The sequence below is a fragment of the Gavialis gangeticus genome, unplaced genomic scaffold, assembly GCF_001723915.1.
Source record: "Gavialis gangeticus isolate Ggan-Ray unplaced genomic scaffold, GavGan_comp1, whole genome shotgun sequence".
Taxonomy (NCBI): domain Eukaryota; kingdom Metazoa; phylum Chordata; order Crocodylia; family Gavialidae; genus Gavialis; species Gavialis gangeticus.
The window spans coordinates 139,976,408-139,982,219 of NW_017729022.1; the positions used below are offsets into that span (position 1 = coordinate 139,976,408).

At 41.8% G+C, this 5,812-nt stretch overlaps 1 protein-coding gene across 1 annotated transcript in view; it reads left to right on the forward strand.

Annotated features, from left to right (window-relative positions):
• The window catches only part of MACROD2 (MACRO domain containing 2), a 1,830,990-nt gene that overhangs the window by 19,151 nt on the left and 1,806,027 nt on the right, over positions 1 to 5,812 (forward strand). The gene's annotated exons all lie outside the window — the stretch shown is intronic.

Consider the following 5,812-nt stretch of genomic DNA (forward strand, 5'->3'; position numbering starts at 1 on the left):
TCTGGGTTTAGTAAGCATAACCCCCTTGTGCGTCTCTCCTCCCCCCCCCCCCTTCCCCCCCCCCCCCCAAAAAAAATATTTTGTGCAGACAACTCTGGCAGCCTGTTGGTTATCTTAGAATGAGCGCTTCTAGTGACAGCAGTATATCAAAGAAGTGAGGTGACCTCATAAGGACTACATTGGCTGTCACTCCAAACTTTATTGGATTTAACCAGTACTTCAAATTTCATTTGAGAATTTAGTAGTTGTATAGATGTGGAAATAAAGGTATTGTGGAGAATTGCCTAAAAGGTGGGGCAGTTATATTCTGTACTGTGTTTAGTTTTGGATGCTTCAGCAGGCACTTTTCTCTAGAGCTGATTAGGTTAGTCTTGTATGGTATTTAGCTTTATTGGTATGTGGGGGGTGGAAAAAAAGTGGCAGTCATCTACCCAAGCCTTCAGGAATAGTAGATAGGTGACTGGTAAGCCTGCAGTGCATAGACTTCTTTGCTGAGGTAGTAAACCATGCAGTATTTCTTTTACATTATTTATCTATCTATTTATCTGTTCATTCATTCATTTATTAGTTTAGTGAAACTGTAAGTCTCTCTTGGATAGCTGTGCCTGAAGTTGGCCTCCCTGATTATGGCACAAGGTCTTAGTATCTGTGTATGCAACTAAATACATGTATTTGGAATGGCTTTGGGATGTACCCCATGAAATTACTTCATTCCTTACTATTTTACACAAACTAAAAAAACAAAAATAAACTTGCAATACAGGACCAGATCTCTCTTACTCTCATGTGAGCATGAAGGGGATGTGACCCCTTGACAGGGTCCCTCCCAGGCCTTCTTTGGGGTCCTGTTCAACTGAGGCCTGTCTACTGGAGTGATGCCCTGTAAGGACATAGAAAGCAAGTAGCTTTATGGTTGCAGTAGGCCAGGGAATGATGATATAGGCAGAGTCTTTATAGTTGGATCATATCTCTATGGTTAAACCTAATATTCTTCACTCACACTTTGTATCTTTCAGTGAAAATGGAAAACTGAAGCAGCCTTCTGGGAAGGTGTCAAATTCAGTGTCCCACATGGGCTGGGAGAGTCCTAACAGATTTGTAGACCTAAGTGTTATGTAGACAGATAACTCTATCAACCAGTCACAAATCTGGATTGAATTACAGTATTTGAAGTGGAGTGCTTATAGGAGGCATCAGAGCTTTTCATTCTGGGGAATTTAGCTGTGGTATAAGAACACACAGAGGACCCCTTATGGCATGCCATATATGTTTAATGAGTCATTGCCTGCCTAGGGGGTTTATGTTCTATGCTGACAAAGGGGAAAAAATGATGCACGTAGAGAATAACTTTATTTTTAACTCAAGTTTTACTAGGATGTTTGTATGACCATGGTGAAACGTCAGAGTTTGCCCAGTGTCTTAATGCTGAGCTCATCCTTCCTCTTCGCATCCAACTATATTCTTGTCTGCTTTTTCTGAACTTTCCTAAGCTTAAGTTGTTGATATTTGCAGGTGATAATTTTGATTGCTCTTAAGAATATTATGTTAATTTCCTATATACAACTGCGATGTCACCCTACACAGACTGAACACTGATGTCCACAGTGACATGAGGTAATAAGCTGAATTGCTGATTTTAATTTCTTTTTAAAAAATACATGTAAGGCTTTCCATTTGTGTTTAGTCTGCTTTAGGGAGGGAAACTTTTTTTTTTCTTTTTTCCCCCTCCTGTTACTTAAGCAGCTTTTTGTTCACTTTGTATTCAGGAGACAGCTACAGTTATGGATCTTAAATATATTTACTCCACATTGGTACATATTTCTTGGGCAATGTTAAGTTTTTGAAGGATTGTGACTTCCTAAGTGCAATACTTTTACATTAAAATGTGGAACTGTCAGGAAAAAATGCTTTCTGTTAATGTGATGCGTTTCACTTTGCATGTGTTTCAGAATTATTTTTGTAAAACATCAGTGATTCTATACTGCAAAGTATTGAGTGGATCTGGAGTTACATTTTTTAAATTAAATATTGAAAAGATGTAGTTGAAATCTTTTTGTTTTTTGTACATTGGGGTATATGGAATACAGCTGGTACAAATCAAAGTTGTCTGTGCAGGAGTCTGTGTGTAATGCCCTAGAAATGATTAAACCAGTGCTGAGTCAGGTAAAAGGAACTGCTGGTGGAATCCTCATCAAATTCCACTTGTTGGGATTCAATTTGGAAGAAAAAAGTAGCCTTTAGAATGGCAGGTTAGGATGCTGAAGCGTGATAAGGTGGCACATGAGGAGTAAAACAGAGACCGAAGAAATGTGTTAGTTGTTAAAAGTGTAGCCAGTGACATACTTTAACCGAATAGGAAAATTTGTGGGAGAGAAGATCATACAGGCTTATCAAGTGAATGACAGGAGTTGGCTGTATATTAGAAATGATCATGGTATGTTGCAATCAAATACTGAACTTTCATAAAGTTCAGAACAATTATTTTGTAACAGTAATGATTGAAGAGAACTTGAAGGAGGAGCATATGTTAAACTGTGGCTGGATTGATGGCATAAAGGAGAAGGAAGATACTGAAGTGGCACTTGAGAAAATAGAAATAAAGGAGGCTAATTTTGAATTGTGTCAAAGCACTCTTGCACAAGCTAGAACATGCATATGTTTAGAAAGGCTATAATAAGCGAGGTTGCTGTACTATAAAGGAAAAGGAAAGTGTATAAGCTTCACTGTGGAAATGAAGATGCTTAAGTAGATGGCACGTTCTTTAATAGGGAAGAATAATAGTGTATAATGCATATTGCTTCAAAGAGTGAGAGAGGTTAAGCAATGTTGGTATGGGCCTTTCTGTCATTTCTTAAAGTGACAGGAAATAAAATGACCCTGAAGGTGCATGGACAGGGTATTGATGGATCTTAGAAAGATCCAAGACACATGACTACTTGGCAAACGACAGTCTGTGGCAAAAGGTTGTAAAAGTCACTGACGTCTAAAACAGGGAGTAAGAAAACAGGTTTCTTTGTCTTCTAACACTTCTATGTTCTAAATGCACAACAGTTTCCTAAGCCTGAGATGTAAGGAAACAAAATGCACTTTGGGATTTATACAGATTAGAACGTGAACATGTCATATGGAACTGGACCATGTGTCTTGCGAACTTCTGCTGTTTCAGAGGAAGAAGGCTACATGATCTAACCCAAATTCATCCAACCAGTTGCTCTGTATAATGCAGAGGTGGGCAATTATTTGGGCTGGAAGGTCTCTTTCAACCCAAATTTTTTATGATTCTATGAATGAAACAAGATTAGCAGGAATCAAGTAGATTACACTTAGCCATGAAGCCATTTGACACCCTCAGCGCTGCCTGAGTAGAAAAGCCAGTGCCCTTCCCTGGTAGTTGATTCCAAAGTTTGGCTAGGACAGTGTGGCAGGGCACTGTCTGTGCCTGCCACTTTAAGGGCCAGAAGCCAGCAGCCGGCGGGTGCCTGATGAGGGCAGCCATTTTAGATTCAGGGCTGCCCATATAAACAGGGCATTTTCTGCTGGGAGGCCAGGCAACAACATCGCCTGGCTGCAGGGCTGCTGGTATCATCTGGAGGTAAGGGAGGAGCTGTAGGGGATGGTCAGGAGGCTCCTGGTCCTGGGCATGACCTAAAACTGCACCTTGCAGGGAGTGGGTGGCTTGGTGGGGCTCTCAGTGGTGTGGGAGCCCCCAGGAAATGCCAGGCCAGTTACCACCCTGGTGAAAGGCGGGTCAGGGCACCTTAACCCCTAGCCCCCACAACCGGGTGGGTTACCCCCTTTTGTAGGGTCTGGAAGGTGGACCCCAGTGAGAGAGTGGGGCCATAGACTCACACCTGTCTGGATATCCCCTGACTGGTCCACGCTGGGGCCAGGACCGGAAGGGTCGAAGGGCCAGGGGCCCACCACGAGGAACGCCCAAGAGCTGAGGGCCTGGGATTCCGACTGGCCTGGAGGTGGGCCAGGGCTAGTGAGCCAAAGGTCCTGGGGGTACCACACTTGTAAGGGGGAAACAGTTCAGGGAGCTATGCTGCCCAGGATGAAGGTGGAATAGGCCGCCTGAGGAGAGGAATCCAGGCGGGGTTCAACTAGTACGATTCTGGGGTCCAGTGTGGGGCTTGTGATGGTGATAACATCTGGATGACATCTGCTAGGCTTGGGCTGCGGTGTAGGGGAGGAACAGAGACGCAGATACCACCCCCTGGCATCGGGGCAGGAAATGGGCAGCCTCCCACTTTAATTTACATCAATTAACTAATTACCAACAAGACATGGCAGGCGCTTAGCCCAGAAACAGGTGGGCGGGCCACAGGGAAATCAGCCCCGAGAAGGCCCCCTGTTACAGGCAGGAATTGAGGAGAGGTACAACTACACCACTGCACCCGTTTCTCCCCTACATCCTGCCCTGGTTGTAGTTATCACTGACTTCAGTTAATTTGAAAAATCAGTCCTATATCTATGACTTTCTATGACTTTTTTTTTTTTTTATGAAAGTGACTGTAAATAGCATTTTTTTTTATGGCTGATCTGATCTGCTAAGTCTTCCATCCCTGCATGATGTGCTTCCCCTGCAAATGTGCAGGTACAGTTATGGCAGTAGAAATGGGTTTACATTTGTTTTTGCAGCTTTCCAGGAGACTGTTTTCCTGGCATAAATCAGATGAGCCTTAAGCTACCCTAATTTACATTTGATTATAAAGGTTTTTGGGAGCTTAGTTCATGCTTCCTGAACTGGGCTGTCTCTAGGTCAGCCATAGAGCTAACTGTACCACCTGAGAAGCTCTTCGTTAACTATATGTTTGGGAAAATAGACAGCTATTCATCCTTTAAGTAGTATGAAAGAGAGGGATCATATACTGCAGAAGGCAAACTGCAATAAAGTGAGATACAGAATAGACATTAATTGGTCTTATAGACAAGCAGCATTATCCACTTGTCAAAAATCTAGAGAAAAGGCTATAGAAACTCAAACCATAAATTAGTAGAGGAAAGCCAGCTTATGGTTGTAAACTGAACAAACCTTCAGTGTTTTGTTTTGTAGCAAACATTATAATTCCCTGATGGGCAACATGCATACAATCTTCATGAGTCTCTTGTATGAATTAAATTTGTCTGTCTGTCTCTGTTTCTCTCTTTGTCTCTCTTGTGTTCTCAACTGATCAATTAAATAATGAAGAACAGAGTACTCTGGAAGCAGTTATATGAATGAGGACAATTTCTGAGGCATGATGATTAAAAAATAATTTGAAGAGTTCTGTGTTTCCTTTTGCACAAATTCTTATTTTCCTCCTCTCTTCTTTTGAAATACCATTCAAGCACAGTGACAATCCAAAATGACCCACCTAAAATACCTTGTTTTATCAGACATTATTTTTTTATTGACTAAGGTGTTTGGTGATTAATCTCTATGAAGAGAGGAAGACTTTGTTGCTGAATTGGATCCATAACTGCCTTACAGAAAGCTGCAACTTGTGTTGTAAAGAAAGGAAATCCTAACAAATAGGTTTGTGGACAGTTGGGGAAATGAGAGACTATAACATAAGAACAATACAATCAATCAGTGTGGCCAGATACATTACCAAGAAAATGAAATTCTCATTTGTGCACTTTAGAGCATTAAAAGGGATTTGTCTTTTGTCACTATTGCTGTGTGATTTCTTTAGTTTAGTGTACATGCTAGTTTAGTGTTGCGAAGTGCAGTTTTGGATGGGTCCTTTCTTACCCAGCTGGGATGACCTTCTTGTGAAGTTAATCCTAAGAGTCCCCCAGGGCTCGGTCCTGGGGCCTGTGCTGTTCA